Source organism: Rhinolophus sinicus, chromosome 11 (genome assembly GCF_057876585.1).
Source record: "Rhinolophus sinicus isolate RSI-liver-muscle chromosome 11, RSI-T2T, whole genome shotgun sequence".
Taxonomy (NCBI): domain Eukaryota; kingdom Metazoa; phylum Chordata; class Mammalia; order Chiroptera; family Rhinolophidae; genus Rhinolophus; species Rhinolophus sinicus.
In genome coordinates, this window is record NC_142511.1 from 17654031 (window position 1) to 17672079 (window position 18049).

General features: G+C 41.5%; 1 protein-coding gene across 1 annotated transcript in view; it reads left to right on the forward strand.

The window, feature by feature from the left end:
- Positions 1–209: 209 nt before the first annotated feature.
- LPGAT1 (lysophosphatidylglycerol acyltransferase 1) overlaps positions 210–18049 on the forward strand; it is a 99831-nt gene continuing 81991 nt past the window's right edge. Inside the window, exon 1 of the mRNA XM_074322430.2 lies at positions 210–228. The gene's annotated coding sequence lies outside the window, so the exon portion shown is untranslated. The remainder of the gene's footprint in view (positions 229–18049) is intronic.

Here is an 18049-nt window from a genome sequence, read left to right on the forward strand (position 1 = left end):
TCATAACCTTGAACAGAAACTGACTGCTGGGAGCTATGGCCACTATTTGCAGAGCTTGGCGTTGTTTGTGATTCTGCCAGTTATATTTACAGTTGCCCTGAAACCTTTGCTCCGAAGAGCCCCGCCCCACTCCCATTCCCGATCACCGCTCTGCCGCCTGATGGGTCTGGACTCCATTACTTCCTGCTACAACCACAGTGCCTGCAGCTGAGTAGGCATTGGAGAAAGGTAAGTGTGGATAATTATTTTCCAGGTTACCAAGGGAAATGATTTTGTGCATGCCATTTATAAGCTATTTACAAAATGTGCAGTACCTTCAGTTGTTTATTCCTAGAGTCTAAAATAGTGGTTTTCAACCTTTTCTTTTTTCTACTTGAGCTCACTTTGAGCTCGGCAAAATAGCCCACAGCCATTCAATCCCATCCTTTCTCACGTACCTACCAATGGAAAAATAATTCAGGGATTCTATTAAAGGGCCATTGTAAAGTACACTTGGGGAGATTAAGAGTACATGTGCTTTAGCAATTAGGGCATAAATTATGCATATTCAAATTGCAATGCATAATTGTCTTTAGGTATAATTACTGGAAAATTAAAGGCCAAAAAATATAGTTGAAACAAATTTGCAACACTAGTCACTTTAAGGGTAAACAAACAGATCACAACTACCTTGTTAATGATGAAGGTACGTTAACAGCAAATTACTATTAGAAACAAGAATGGCAGCAATTGAAGAACTTAACCCACATATGGCCAAACTGATGGTAGACTAATGTCAAAGTTCTACTCCAGAGAATGTCAGGTGTGGGCAAGCCTCCATCAGAACTGCCTCTGGAAGCTGGGCTTCTTGGTGGAATATTAAACTAGAGTCCGTAATAAAATTTGGTACCTCAATGATTTTGGTTTATGAATTTCAAATTAGAGTAACTTTTGATAATTCCCTTAGCAAGTTATTAATAAGTCTTAGATATACATAAAACAAGAGCATATGATTTTGTAAATATTATAGCTTGTCCTAAAGGACTGAAAGGGAAGACTTGTTTTCTTGGGTCAGTTGGAGGCCTGTCAGGTGGGACTTGGGTAGCTTTTGAGAATCACTGGTTGGAAGGCTCTGGAACACAGCCGATTTGTTATTTGCAGGGGTCCTTCTTTGACGAAGGCATGAGTGAAATATGAGATCTGAGAGTCAGGGACAATTTATTCCAACTCTCTTGCCTTCTACAACAAGAGTTTGCCAGGACCTCAGGAGAAAGGGGGGGGATTCCAAACTGACACCCCCAGTTAGGTTAGCATGGAGGTCAACGTTACTTGGAAATTTTTCACGCTTGCTAATTAAACAACAACCACAAAAAACCCTTAAAGCAATGGGGATGCATGTTGTAGACTCATAGAAGAGTTATATTGCATTTGTGGCTAGAAAACTAAATGAAGGCAAGACTAAGAAGTAGTCTGCCAGAAAACCCAGCAGTACCCGCCCGTCTCCAAAGGGTACAATGCCTTGGTATTTCTACCAGAAAAAATAACACTTTATAATTGTGTAACACGTGTAATCTTTCAAAACACATTTGCATATGTTACTGTAATCCAGTGAGAGGGTGTAATTTATGTGACTGGAGGCAGTTTGTAGCGCCCTGACGTCTTTTTCCTCTCCTCTTTCCTCAACATTTTCCTGCCTTTTCCTTGAGTCCACGTCCCTCCTAACTTAGCTTATCTCTTGTTCTTTCTGTTGTTTCTCAGTTATTGCTTTAGTAGCTGGTCCAGGCATTGACTACATAAAATGAAACTACGGGACTTTTCAGGGTTACTCAGAGAGGTGGCTGATCCTGGCAGCAAAGCTTAATACCGTCTAGATTTTTTGGGTCCTTTTTCAAAAATCAAAATATTTGACTTTTCAGTGAATCAGGTAGACCCCTTCATGTAAAGCTCCTTCAGTCCTGGATAAATTACCCTGGTAAATGGTTTGTGAATTGTGAGTGACTCCTGCACAGACTAAGCTGTCCTGTGTCTCTGAGACACTGAGTCAGCCAGTACCAGCTTACGGGGATCTTGGTTGTGAAACCTAAAGTTCAGTGACTTGGGGAGTGTTGTGGGTTGAACTATGATCCTCCACCTCCCCACCTGGCCCAATTCATATGTCGAAGCCCCAACCCCCAGTTCTCAGACTGTGACCTGATTTGGAGATAGAGTCTTTAAAGAAGAAATTAAGTTAAAATGAGGTCAGTAGGGTGGGCGCTCATCCAATATGGCTGGTGTCATTTTATAAAGGGGAAATTTGGATACAGAGATAGATCCAACCAGAGGGAAGACATGTAAAGAGACACAGGGGGAAGATGGTCATCTACAAGCCAAGGAGAGAGATCTGGAACAGATGCTTTCCTCACAGCCCTCAGAAGGAACCAACCAACCCTCCCAACACCTTGATCTCATACCTCCAGCCTCCAGAACTATGAGGCAATACATTTCTTTAAGCCTCTCAGTGGTATTTTTTTACTGGCAAACGAATACAGGGAGCAACAGAGCCCAGAAGACTGCTTTTTCCTACCTCCTCACAGATGGTTTTAAGAATTAAATGAGCTGATGTAAAAGCACTTTGTAAATAAAGCGACAGTGAAGATGAAAGAGATTACTATAGTAGCAGTCCCGGGCCACCATAGTTAATCTACCATATTTTAGAAGACCCCTTTCCACACATACACACTGAATCCCCTTCCTTGATTTATTTTCCTCTACATAGCACCTTCTAACCTACTATACATTTTATTTGTTTATTTTGCTTATTGTCTGTTTCTTCCCACTAGAAGTAAAACTGCATGAGCTGGAACTTCCTGTTTTGTTCACTGCTGTCTCTCCAGCACCTAAAACTTTGCCTAGTACATGGCAAGTCCTCAGTACACTTGTTGGATGAATCATAAATACATACGTTCCCCTCTCATCTTCATCAGGCCATTGCCTGCTAGTCCTTTAAGAACCAATAGGCATCTTCTCCCTCAGGAGACCTCCCTAGGTCACTTTTCTCTCCTCTACTTTGTTGCTCCTCCTCCATTTTCTTAAATAGGTATTTCTATCATCACACTGACCACATCACATTTCCCTGACTCCCTCACTGCGGATCCTTGAAGGTGGGGACCACCAATATGTGTATATCCTGCATCCCCAGGAGGTGGTTCGGAACCTGACCCTTAGTGGGCACTCCATCCTTGATTGTTGAGGGAGCCAGTAACTGCAGAGCAAGGGAAGGGCATGTGGAGAAGGTAGATCAGAAGTGGCTCACTTAAGTAAGATAAGTGCTAGGCTAGTGTGGATGTGGAGAAAAGGGAACCCGTGTGCACTGTTGATGGGAATGTAAACTGTACAACCACTATGGAAAACAGTTCTTGAGAAAATTAAAAATAGAACTACCATATGATCTAGCAATTTCCCTTCTGGGTATATAGCTGGAGGAAATGGAATCACTATCTCAAAGAGATATTTCCACTCTCATGTTCGGTGCAGCATTTTTATAATAGCCAAGACATTGAAACAGCCTCAGTCTAAGTGTCCATCTACAGATGAATGCAGATGAATGGATAAAGAAGTTGCCATATATATATATATATATATATATATATATATATATATATATATAATGAATATTATTCAGCCATTAAAAAAAGGAAATCTGGCAATTTGCAACATTGTGGATGAAACTAGAGGGCATTATGCTAAGTGAAATAAGTCAGACAAAGAAAGACAAATATTGTATGTTCTCGCTTATATGTGGAATTTTAAAAAGCCAAACTCATTGAAAATGAGAATAAATGGTAGTTGCCAGGGGCTGGGGGAAATGGGGAGATGTTGGTCAAAGGGTGCAAACTTCCAGTTATAAGATAAGTTCTGGGGATTTAATGTACAGCATGGTGGCTATCATTAACAACACTGTATTATATACTTGAAAGTTGCTAAAAGAGTAAACCTTAAGTGTTCTTAACCACCACCACAACAAAAAGACAATTATGTGAGGTGATGGATGCGTTAACTGATCTTTTTGTGGTAATTGGTTCACAATATTTACATGTATCAAATTATCACATTGTCCATCTTACTTACAGAATGTTGTCAATTATATCTCAATAAACCTGGAAAAATAATAAAATTTAAAAAAAGAAAAAAAGAAGAAGAAGTGGCTCATGAGGGGTGCTGGCCTTTTCGCCTGGTCAGTGCCCGGAAATAGTGAACAGTATTGCACACTCAAAAGGAAGGCCACTCTCACATGCTATTTTGGGGAACCCAGAGGAAACAACAAGTTGACAGTGAAGCCAACCTCAGGAGGCTCTCATGCATTTGAAATAAAAGAAAGAAAATGAAAATCAACACATCAGAGCAGAGAGATGCAAAGCTGTTTCAAAGATCAAAAGACAAAGTCTCCTGGATATACAAAACTGAAGTCTTATCTGATTAATATATTAACATAGCTGAGTACAGAATGAGTTCCCCTGGGGCTGGGGTGGGGAGTGGGGGTTGTCAACCAAGAAACTTTGGTTAGAAAAGGGAGAAGTGAGGGGCCTTTGTCAGCTGAGACTGGCTAAGGCTGCCTGGACTGGGGATGAAGGTATCAGACTGTCCTGGAAGGTCTTTGGTGGGAACTAAACCACAGAGGTGGGGTCAGGGTCCACTTGAGAATGGGAGGGCCCTGTGTGACCAGAAGTAGTGCCAAAGTGGGGCTTGAACATAACAGTGATTCAGGGTAAGACTTCTTTGTCCTGGTGAAGCATGGTGTTGCTGTTAGCAAAGAGGGAAAAAGTACAATAAAGAAAATCTATAAATGTCATTATTTTCTGAGTGAGGAATTAAGGATCTCAGGCTGATTGGTGCTTCTTGCCTGCAAAGAGTGAGAAGGAAAGGCGGGATTTCACTATCCCTGGGAGCAATAGTCATCCTCTTGTTGATATTCATTCATTCATTCATTCATTCATTCATTCACACATTTTTGAACCAGACCCTGTGCAAAATCCTGGGGATACAAAAATAAATATTAACAACCAGTCCAACTAAGACCCTTAACCTCCTCGATCTTTCACAGGCATACCTCATTGTATTGTGCTTTGCTTTATTGCACTTCACAGACATTGCATTTTTTTACAAATTGAAGGTAAGACCCTCCACTAGAAAAAAGATTAAGACTTACTGAAGCCTCAGATTATTAGCATTTTTAGCAATAAAGTATTTTTTAATTAAGGTATGTACTTGTTTTTAGATACAGTGATACTGCACACTCACTAGACCACAGTGTAGTGTTTATAGGCACTGGGAAGCCGAAACATTCACGTGACTCACTTTATTGTGGAGGTCTGGAACCAAACCCGCAATATCTCTGAGGTCTGCCTATAATCTATAATCTATTTCAAGCAAGTGTCCTCCGGCGTCCCCCTAAGGAAGGGTAGCAATGACACAGGGGGCACGTAGCTAATCAAGCAGCGCAGAAAGCCATTAGAGGAGCAAAATGCCAACCCCCCTAGGGATCCGGGACCAAACCCTCACAGCCTCTTGCTGGCAATGTTGACTGGGACCCATTAGAGCAGAAAGAGTCCCAATTAGGGTACCTGCACCGCCTCTGATTATCACATAGCCAAAATTACCATTGAGCTAAACAAGGGATGATCTTAGTTAAGCAGATCTCTCTAGAATGCCTGCAGATCACTGGAATGGTTTGTTGGCTTTCCTCATCAAAATTTTACCAGGGTGCCTGAGACAAAGCACATTTATATGACACCTATCTTGACTTCAGTGAGACCGGCTCACCTGAAACAGAAAGATTAAAGTGAGTCTGGCTACACTCCCTCATTTTAAAAATAAACATTCTCCAGGTTTTAAAAAGGGAGTTTCCGTAGGCAACACTTTACACAAGTACTTCCCTTTACTGGATATATTTTATAATCTCTATAAATTCTGCACATATTTTGCATATTAGCGACGAAGCTATTCAGCGTTTCCTTTGGACATAAAGGGAAAAGGAGAATAGATGGTCGTTGTCTAGTCTTTGTCCAAGGGGTCGTCTGTTTCCCATCCATCAGAAATCAGTTGGTTCACTCTGTTCAGCACTGTGCTGAGTACCAGGGCCATGGAGCAGGGCAGGAGGGGGAGATAGATACAAAGAATGTGACAGCTAGTTCTCGGTAAGCTTCCGGTCTCCTGGGAGTGTTGTAGGGCAGGTTCCCTAGGTCTGAGATGGAGATTTGGAGCAGGAAGTTAAATGGGGAGAGTTCTTAAGAACACACCTGTGTGGGACTCAGAAAACCAGGACTGGACAGAAGGAGGAATTGAACTGTGATGCAACAAACACCTCAGCTGATCCCACAGGGAGCTCTGAAGCTGAGATGGCCCTTCAGAGATGTCCCAAACAGAGGCAAGGGAGATGTGCCTTTGAATTCAGTGCCATTGGGTGCAGGCTCCCCTGCTCCAGGGAAAGTAAACTTGGACAAAAAGCTACCTTCTGTGGAGAGAAATACATGGGAGGGACTCAGCTATGAGCTTTCAACAGATACCACGCCCAGAACTTGGGGGAATTCCTGTCTTGTTCCCATAGGTGGAGATCTGGGTGGCAGACCACAGTGTCCACCATAAGGAGGTGTAACACGACAGTACAAAGTGGGATATGACATCATGGTGCTCAAAGGAAGGTACAGATGTAGTAGAAGGAGCATTCAGAAGGTGGAAGGAGGATATCTGACAGGGAAAAGGAAAACTTCTTCAGGGAGTTGGGGTCCTTGGGTCTGTGCAAGGCCCCAACCCCTGCCTCAGGAGAAGACCTAGACTGACAGAATCCCACATTCCCAGCTGATGCAACAGAGCAGTGAGAGGAGACAGGTGCAATCATCTCCTTCCCCAGCACTTCCAGCGTCGCAGTCCCCATTACCTCAGGCTCAGGAAACCCCTGAGAGCACCGGTAGAGGGTTGCTTACAGGGACCCTTCAGATGTGCTGACTGCCCTGCTGACAGACTGGCTCACCTGACTGAGCAATCCCTGTTCAGTCCAGGAACAAACTGACCCAAGGTCACCCCAGAATTCTGAATCTAGATGGCACTTGGCTAAGATAGGACCTCTTGTTTTTAAAATTTTTGTTTCTATCAAGACTGGTTGTTCACGTCTTTTCCAAGTGTGAATGTCAAGACTGGTGAACCTAGAGTCACTTTTGTGGGATCAGAGTGAATGGAGAAAGTGTATAGTGTTCCACTCTTGGGCAAGGCAGAGGATAGTTTTATCAGTTTTGTGATTTATCTTTCTGTTTGAGATGTCTCCAGGCTAAAGGAAACAGTTTTTCCATGGATTTACCCCCCAAATAGCAACATGTCCCCTTTCCCACTTTATAATTCTGCTCAGTCATGCCCCTTGAGATTCTCCATCTTTAGGCAAGGCAAAAAGCTGCTGTTCAGAAGCTGAATAATGGTTTCCTTCCTGGTGCTTTGCATACATTTGCATACTCTAACACACAACCTCCTCTGCTGTGGTTCAAAAGCATTACTTCAAGCAGGCAAAATTAAACAAATAAAGCAAAGCACATTAGTGCTAGTCCAGATAAGACCTCATTTTTCTGCCTGTAAAATACAGAGATTGGTCTTACTTAGCAATCTTTATTTGCTGGGCCCTTCCATGCCAAAGGTCACTGAATTATATAGATCAGAAACAGCTGATTGAGACCCATTTAAAGTATAATAGTTATCTATTGCTGCTTCACAAATTACCACAAAATTTAGTGACTTAAAACAACAAACATGTATTATCTCCGTTTCTTTAGGTCAGGAATGCCAGAGCAGCTTAACAGGATGGTTCTGCTCAGGGTTTCATGAGGTTCCAGTCAGGCTGTTGACAAGGCTGCCATCATTTTTAAGGCTTGACGGGGCTTGGAAGATCCATTTCTAAGATGGCTGAACTCACACAGCTGTGAGCCAGTCTCATTTCCATGCCACATGGATCTCTCCTCAGGACATGATACCTGGCTTTCCCCGGAACAGGTGATCCAAGAACGACCACGATGGAAGGCACAGTGTCTTTAATGACAGTTTCAGAAGTGATGCCATATTCTGTCCATTAGAAACCGTCACTAAGTCCAGCCCATAATGAAGGGGAGGAGACTCAAGCTCCCTTCACCAACTGAAGGGGAGCAGGTCATAGAATTAGCGGACATAATTCAAAACTCCCTTAGAAGGGAATGTGATGGAATGTCCCATTGAGCTACAGAGTGAGCCTGAGCGGAAGTGTGAATTGGAGTCTCATCTTGTTGCCAGTGTCACCCCAGTGCTCCTACACCCTCAGCCCCCATCACCACTTCTTGGGCTCAGCGTCTCAGATGTATTCTCAGCTCTCCTCATCAGTCCATCCCAGCCCATTATTTTATCCTTTCCTAAGAATATCTGTGCGCCTGAGGAGATGGTAAGATAAGTTAACCTACTTATCCCCTCCTGGCTAATGCTGGCATTTCGTTATTGGAAACTGCCTCTGCGGTGAAAGCAAAAGCTATCCTCTTGGAGAAAGAATGCATTTTAGAGGACATTGTAGGGTGATTGCCCAATGTACTCACAAATAATGGGATCTCTCCTAGGGAGCTTGCATGCAGCAAAGGATCAAGAGTAACGTCCAACATGCTACATTCTCCCAAGCCTGTTCCCTTCCCTTCTACCTCTGAGATAGGATAAGCTCCAGGCCTGGTGATGGCTCCCTCCAGGGAAGTTCTTCCGATCAGCTTCTGCTTCTAGCAAACCAAACCTAGCAATATATAAAAAGATATAATACAACATGACCAAACAAGGTTCGTCTCAGGAATGTAAGATTGGTTCAGCATTTGAAAATCAACCCATGTAGTTTATTGTATTCATTTTCTATTGTGTGAAAACGTTATCACAAACTTAGCCGTTCAAAACAACACACATTTATTATCTCACAGTTTCTGTAATCAGAAGTCCAGGTATGGCACAACTAGATTCTCTGCTCAGGATCTTACAAGGCTGAAACCAAGGAGTTGGCCATAACTGTGCTTCTCATGTGGGGCTTGGGGTTCTCTTCCAAGCCTGCAATAACCCTTTATTGTACTGCTTTCTATGACCTATTTTATTGTGGAAATATTTGCATCTTTGTCTTATCCCCACCACATCCCCTGCCCCGAAGGCAGAAATTGCCCTCTTCATCTCAGTTTTGTGAAATTGAGCCAATAAGTTCAAATATGCTGGTGCTTTCTGCTTGAGCATTTTGTAACAGTGACTAAATAGAGAGTCAAGTCAGGTTATATATTTCTACCATTTTGCCACAGAACTTGTCTGCATTCCTCCCATTTGGCAGTACTTTTCCCAGTCTGGTAGTCAGCACTCCAGACAGCTGCTTGGCATGGCTTTCAATTAAAGACAGCCGTCCGTAAAAGGTACACTGCCACACAGCCCATTACTGCTCTGGAGATGGTGACGGTAGCAATAATTACTATTACTTATTTACAGTCTAATGGGCCGAGGCACCTTTTTTTTTTTTTTTTTTTCAAAACTCTTACCCAAATATGAGTCTACCATTTCTGCATAAAACTTTCATTTTAAGAAATTGCATTCAGCAAATTGAACTAGATATAGACATATCTGAGAAACTGGAACAAAAACCCAGACCTCCAAGTAGGGGGGCTGTCCTTGGGCACACAGTTCAGAGTGGCTGTATACTTCTCCCCCATTTTAGCTGTACCTATTTGGAGACCTTTTCTCACTTTCGTTTCCAAATGGTGGAGGCAGACAGAGGACAGTGGCCATGGGAACCGCCAGGGACTTTCCCTCCCTTCTCTCATAGAGCTCTCTATCTGTATGAAGTCAGTCAGTCAAAGAGGTTCGGTTATGCCATATACTGAGTTAACAGCTTGGGCTTTGAAACCCAATAATCTGGGGTAGAATCCCAGGACACATTTCTTAATATTTTGTACCTCAGTTTCCTCACCTGTAAAATGGGAACAATTAGAGCGCTTAGCTCATAAGCTTTTTCCAAAGAATAAATGTTCATTTAGAACAGTGACTGGCACATAGTAAGTACTCAATCATAAAGGTTAGCTATTGTTATTATCTGTAGAACTGTGATTCTCAATCCTGTCTATATAGTCAAATTAATTGGCAAGATTCTGAAAAGTCCTGAAGCTCAGAGCCCCCTCCTAGATCAGGGCTTCTCATCTGTGACACTAACTCTTTGTTGTTGAAAGCTGTCCTCTGCATTCTAAGATGTTTAGCATCATCCCATGCCTTTACTCATTAGAGGTCAATAGCAAATCTCCTCCCACTCTCAGCTGTGATAACTAAAAATGTCTCCAGACATTGCTAAATATGCATGAGGGGGTGGGGGGGAATTGACCTCAGCTGAGATCTACTGCCCTGGATCAATGAAATCATAGTTTCTGGAGCTGGAGCTGGGGCATGGGTCTTCCCCAGGGCAGATCCAGATTTTGTGGGGCATGAAGCTTATAAAATTTGGGGATCACTCTTTTAAAAAAATAATACAAAATACAAAATTAGGTATGGAAGTGAATATTTAGAATGAGTGAAGAAATCACAGCAAAGATACTTGGAAAAAAAGTGACTGGAGGGTGCCGTTCAGCTTCAAGTTGTTGTCCTTTCAGTCTCAGTTGTGGAGGGCGCAGCTCAGCCCCAGGTCCATTCGCCGCCTTCCAACCGCAGGGGGCACAGCCGACCATCCCTTGCGGGAGTCGAACTGGCAACCTTGTGGTTGAGAGGACGCATTCCAACTAACTGAGCCATCTGGAAGCTCAGTCAGTGGCAGCTCAGCTCAAGGTGCCCTGCTCAATCTTAGTTGCAGGGGGCGGAGCCCACCATCCCTTGCGGGACTTGAGGAGTTGAATCCGCAACCTTGTGGTTGAGAGCCCACTGGCCCATGTGGGAATCGAACCGGCAGCCTTCGGAGTTAGGAGCATGGAGCTCCAACTGCCTGAGCCACCGGGCCGACCCTGCAAAAATTATTCTTGATAACAACCTTGCTTTCTCTCCCCATATAGAATACTCAACACCTCTCAGCATTCACAGGGTCCCTGAAGTTTAAGCATCCTGAGGAAGCTTCATGGGAAATCTGCCTCTGGGTCTTTCCTTGCTGCGGTGCAGTGCTTTGGACAGAGGTTCAGCTGGGCAGAGCAGCACAAAATCCGCAAGGCCACCCCAGTTACCTTAATCAAGATTTCAGAAAACTTGGCAGGGGGAGGTAGTTTGGAGGCGGGCAGGGAGCACAGCAAGAAGAAATTCAGATTGTAGCCAGAACCCAAAAGTCTGGAGAACCATGACTCTGATCACGAAACAAGTAGTTCCAACAACTTGCTGTGCTTTGGTTTTCAGCCTCAGCACTGAGATCCTGGGCAGAATAACTGGTCAAAATTCAGGACTAGGGGTGGTGGGGCTAGGCAGAGGAGACGTGTCCTCACAGGTCAGTATAATCACCCTCCATACCTTCTTCAGGTCTGCCCTGAAACCTAAGGAACTGGGCAATGGGCAGGTCACACAGATACCCAGCAGCCATAACTAGGGAGCCAGACTTCAGGCCTTAGAGAGTAGACTTTCTTCTCAGCCCCTGAGATGAGGTTGTAAGAAGAGACTAAGCCTATACATACTAAACTCTGCAATAGACTGAATATCTGTGTCCTCCCTAAATTCACACGTTGAAATGCTAACCCCGAATATGATAGTATTAGGAGGTGAGACCTTTGGGAAGTGGTTAGTCTACAAGAATTGAGCCCTTATGAATGGGATTCGTGCCCAGAGAGCTTCCTTTTCCCTTCTGTCATGTGAGGCCACAATGAGACGATAGCCGTCTGTGAACCAGGAAGTGGGCTCTCAGCAGACACTAAGTCTGCCAACAACTTGACCTCGGACTTTCTAGCCTCCAGGACCGTGAGAAATAAATGTCTGCTGTTTATAAGCCACCTACTCTATGTTGTCTGTGCTAACAGCTGTAATAAACTAAGACAAACTCCCTGCCTCCATTTGGACGGGCTCTAGAATTGGATGTGAGGAAGAGCAGCTAGGACTGGGTATAGGTATAGACTGTAAACTCAACTGTGATGCACGGGGAACCACAGAGGAAGAAGGAATGAGGCCAGGACTGACACAGGGTATAGCCTGCTAAACAGCTTGCTTGGTCCTGTGGATGGAAAATGGGACTAGGTAGACCTTCCAGCTCTTTATGACATCATCAAGGTTGCCCATGGAACCTGACCATCATGGAACCTGCTAAGATAAAATGATGAAATTTGAGGTGTTCTAGACCCACAAAATTAAAAGAATTAACCCCTAAAGTCACCCCTACAATTTGGGTTGGCCAGATACTCATTTTATCAGAACTGGGGATGAGGACTATTTGACTATGAGCTGTGCTCCTCAAGGTGACATGAATTTACCAAGGATCACGTAGACTCTTTCCATGAATTGCCACCCTTGGCACATTTAATAGAGAGTGTCTATATTATCACTATTACTGCTGTCATTTCAGTAACCAAGATTCCCGACATGTACTGTGCCTTCGTTCTAAGAACAGATTCCTTTTCATTCAGAATTCCCCTGGTGTAGAGTTTGGGTGACGTTTCGGGGAAGATGGATTATAATGTGTTTGATGGCATAAGGGACGAGGTGGAAGTGGGAGTTTTTCAGTCTCACTCCCCTGGACAACGGTATTCATCTTATCCTACCTGTGTTCCGGGTACCCATGAGTATGACGGCGTGTGCTCTAATCTTTATATTATAAACCATCAGGGAAGAGGCTATTTATAGACTAACATGTATTTATCTGATGCTCTAGTCAAACGAGTCATCATAATGAACCAATGGCTTCCCCATCCTGGTTCCAAGTGTTCTTCTAACCATGGATGTTTGAATCAATCAATTAACCTAGAAAACTAATTTTAACCAGTGATTTCATCATTTTCCCCATTTTTAAATCAAATATTTGATCAAAATTTCTATTGGGACACAAGTCCATCTTCTTCTCCCTTTCCTCGCCCACTTATTGGGAATCCTGCAAATGGATAACAAAGTAATCCAACAAAGGCAATGGTAAGAGAAAAAGCAACAAGTTTGGATAATTTTCAAATTAGAGCTTCAAATAATCCATTAAGCAAAGAGGACAAGTTGTATAATATTAGAAGTATATCTTTTTTCCCTCAAGATAACCAGTCGTCCATGCCATATTCCATAATTCTGGGAACTCATATTTCCTATGGGAAGTTACCATCTTATTCTTCCAGGTTTTCAGGTTTGTTATTTGCAAAAAAGAATGTTCAGATCTTTCTCAGAGTTACGTTAATTCTCAAACACTACTTCTTTCTGTGCGTTCTCTTTTAACTTTTCTAATACTTATTAGAGGCCTGAGATTCCACCCCACTCCCCCCAAAACAAGCTATCACATCCATAACACACTAAAAGGCAGGTTACAAAGGAGTTAGAGCATCAGCTGTGTCTCTCATAAGATCTTTTTAGTTGTTATTTTCTCAACTGTGTTGGAATCTGATTCCAAGTCTGTGAGAGCCAGGCCTGTCTGGCTTCAACATCCATACTCTATCCACTCTCCCCCGTTGCCCGTTCTCACAGGAGAAGAAGGAGGAGGAGGCACAGAGACGCTCAATGTGGTTTGCTTTTGAGGGAATTCAGTATTTGCTTTTTATACTTTTGAATATAACTCTCCATGAAGGTATTGTTAATAATTAATAAGGTAATATCCTATAAATATCTATAATAGCTACCTCATAGGATTGGGTAAGGCTACTATTAATATTTAATAAGATAATGTTACCTTATTAATACCTAGGTGTTGTATTATTTAAATCTACCTCACAGGATTGTAGTGAGAAATGAAGAAAAGTATATAAAGTGCCTGACACGTCAGTGATAGTTATTAAATAGGAAATATTCCTGATACTATGAATTTGGTAGAAACACATTTTCTAACTCTTGAGTCAGACAGACCTGAATTTGTATGACCTTGAGCAAGTTATTTAAAGTCACAAAGCCTCAGTTTCCTCATCTGTAAATGGTAGGATATAGTTTCTACTTCATAATGTTGCTATGAAGGTTAAATATGCCGATGCTATGATATTTAGCATTATGTTTGTCATATAGCAAATGCTGAGTGAATGTTAGTTATTATATTAATGTTATTATGAGGACTTCATTCTTGTGTTTTTGTTTAGCTTGTCTTTTATATCATCACACATGCTATTTCCTTGTTAATAATGTCACATACCTTTTTTTCACCCCCTTTTGGAATAGTTGTGCTTTTGAAATTCTGAAATTAAGTTGGAAGAATTCCGCTGGGTTCCTTCCTTCTGACCCTCATTGAGTCTACTTTGATTACTTTTTTCCCCTTAAATTCTCTAGGTACTTTCTCTTTGCCATTTTATTTTAATTTAGAACACTCTTAATGCACAACCCATTATTCAAACTCAGCACATATTATGACTTGGACATGCTTTGTTCAATAACAGTCATACCCTCGATTAAAACCATGATATTTGACTCACGTCTGTAGTTGTTTTCTCCAATCTTCCACCTGCCTGACCTTGAGCCCTCCATTCCCACGACTGAGAATCCCACAGGGAAAACCATTGCCCACCAAATTGGGGAGGAAAACAGGTTGAATACGGTGACTCAGTAACTTGCCAGAGCAGAAACCTTCAAAAGACCCAGTCCTGGGGTAGGAAAGCCTGAACTGTAATTGATGAATTGTTGGAGGCTCACTTTGGATAAGTTGGAGAGACCAAGGGCGAACTAATCATAAGGGACTCCCACGCTTTTGTGAATTTTACCTCTAGGAACCCTACCAGATTGTCATAGTGAATATCAGGCGGGGAAAATGCCCTCATGCTTCCCGCAGGGGGAGAGGGAAAGGAATCATTTTGAAATATGCCACAGCATCCTGGTCTTCTTTACAAAGCACATGGGCATTAAAAGGATAGTAAAGGAACACTAGGAACAACGCTATGCCCACAGATTTGGATGAAATGGACCAATTCCTTTAAAGACAATCTGCCAAAACTCACACAAGAAGGAATAGTTTGAATAGGCCTATAACTATTAAAGAAATTAAATCATTAATAGCCTTCAAAAACAGAAAGCACCATTGAAGAGGAAGCTGATATATCCGTGTAAAATGTGTGATGAGAGAAATTAATTAAATTGTCTCTACTGACCTCAAAACTACCATCAATAGCATGGATGGGTCTAGTTATGTCATATGACATATCATACAGGTTACCTATATGACCAAAAAATAAAAGTCATAATCCAGAGTTATTAAGAATGAAATAGGGGATTGGAGGTGGGGAACTGTAAAAGTTAAACATGATGTGCTGTGGTTTTTAATTCAATAGCAACTGTGGTTATTATGTAATCTAATGAAGTACCTAGGCAATGGATAGATAAGCCCCTTAACAAACCAACAATCAGAAAATTCACAATAGAAAAATCTTATTTCCCTTTTTGATCACTTGAGGTTCTCAGTTCTCTTGGAACAGAAAATGCCTAGTCAAATATTTTTCAAAGTAGTCAAGTATTTTTCACATGTGGTCTATCTTACCAATGAGAAGCCAGTGGATATCATATGTCTGCAGAGAGGATATTCTGAAAAGGACACATCAATTACATAGGAATCTGGCCAAAAATGTCTAACCCAAATCAAATAACTAGAAAACATTAGCTAAACTTACAATAAGGGATAGTCTATAAAACAATTGATTTGTATTCTTTAAAAATTGTCAGTGTCTTCAAAGACAAAAATAGGCTGGGGCACTGTTCCAGATTAAAGGAAATGAATGGAATGTGGTTCCTGGCTTGGATCCTCTATGGAGAAAGAAACAGGTTGCTGTAAAAGGCATTAATTAGGCAACGGATAAAATTGGCATATGGATTGCATATTAGATAAAAGTTTCTTATCAATGTTAAGTTTCCTGAATTTGATAACTGAACAGCAGTTGTATAGAGAGAATATCCTTATTCTCAGGAAATACCCACTGAAGTTTTAAGGAGTAAAGAGGTATGATATGCAACTTACTCTCCAATGGTTTAGAAAAAAATTTTATCATTAGAGATGAGAGAGAGAGAGAGAGAGAGAGAGAGAGAGAGAGAGAGAGAGAGATTGTTAAAGCAAATGTCACAAAATATTAAAACTGATGAATCTTGATAAAGTATACATTAGAGTTCTCTGTGTGAATTTGCAACTTTTCTGTAAATTTGAAATTATATCAAAATAAAGTTGATTTTAAAGAGTGCCCATGGAGCCTCTGAATCAGAACACTGGTGTAAAGTACTTGCTAAAGGTGCGATTCATGGCCCTGCCACTGAATCAGAAATTCTAGGGGTAGAACCTGGGAATTTTCATTTAAAAAATTATTTTGGTGATTGTTATGCATACTAAAGTTTGAAAACCACTGTGCTGAACGTCAAGTAGTTTTCTTAGCTTAATTAACTGGAGGCCTTGAAAGAGACTACTACTACTGTATTACTCCTAATAGCTAAAATGGATCATGTGTTTATCACATGGTAAGAACTGTATATGTTTTATTCAATTCTCACAATAATGTCTATGAATTACTATATACTTTTTTTTATAGATGAGGACATGGGGAGAATAGAGAGGTTAAGTAAATTGCCAAGGTCATATGCTATTAAGAGATGGAGTCAGGATTTAACTCCAAGGACAAACTGACCCTAGGGCCACACTCTTGCCACCATGCTATTGAGCCCAGCTAGGAAACCACATGTTAGGATTATAGGTTTTGGCTATCATACAACAGACATGTTGTTTGTCTTTATAAAGTCAGTCCTTAATTGCATGTTAAAGAAGGAAGAAATGATGCAGCTAGAGCAAAAACCTTTATGATGATTATAATAAGGCATGGAATTCCCCCTGCCAATCCTCCATTCTGGTGACAAAGCCTTGGCTCCATGACTAAGATAAGACCACAACCCGTTTGTTCTTCCTGATCACTACTGTCATTTCCCCATCCATCCTGTAGATCCTCTTCAGTGTGCAGGTACCAGACTGGGTGAGATCTGGACAGATAAACCTTTACCAAAGAAAGATACACCCTTAATGTGGGAGGGCTTCCTCAATGAGGTGGAATGTCATAATAGTTTTAAACTAGGAAAAGAAGTACCCATGATGAAACCAAGAGAGTGACTTGATTTAAAAGAGTTAGGGATTTCCCAGCTGGTCCTGCCTCCTCTGCTCCTGGGTACTTCCACCCCTCTGAGGCTCAGTCCTCTGCAGAGGGAATAGTCATCCCACAGAAGAAAGCCTGAAGAAGTAGTTCACTGGACCAACAATAACCTTGAGAAGTGAGTTAGGCAGGCATGAGTCTCACTGCTAATAGGGACAGAGCTGGACTGGAAATAAGCCTTCCAATTCCAGAGGCTAAGGAGGTCTTTCCATTAAACCATGCTGCCATCTGAAGAAAGAGATCAATACTGACAGTATTTTGTAATCATGATCTAATATTTTTAGGTAGATCAGTAAGTGCAACCCTTGAGTTTAAAAGCAACACTACCATATGTTTTTCAGCTGCATCTAGTTGAAATGTAATGTATAATTGGTAATGAATTTTGTTATTGAGAGACTCATCTTTTCTAATTAGAAAAATGAAAAGCTTTCAGCAAAAAAACCTATTACAATTTTGAAGGGATTGAAGAACCACCCCCAGCTCAGCACCACCACTACAATTGCTATGGTCCTAAAGAACCTCCAGGTGGCAGGTGACGTGATCTTATATACTGAAAATCCTAAGGAATCCACTTAAACTATTACAGCTAATAAATGAGTTTAGCAAGATCACAGGATACAAGTTTAATATTAAAAAAATTATTTTCTATATGCTTGCCATGAAAAAACTGAAAACGAAATTAGGAAACCAATTCTATTTACAATAGCATCAAGAGGAATAAAATAATTAGGAATAAAATTAATAAAAGAATATAAAATCTATACTCTGAAAACTACAAAATATTGTTGAAAGAAATTAAAGAAGACTTAAACAAATAAAAAGGCAAGATGGCAATACTCCCCAGA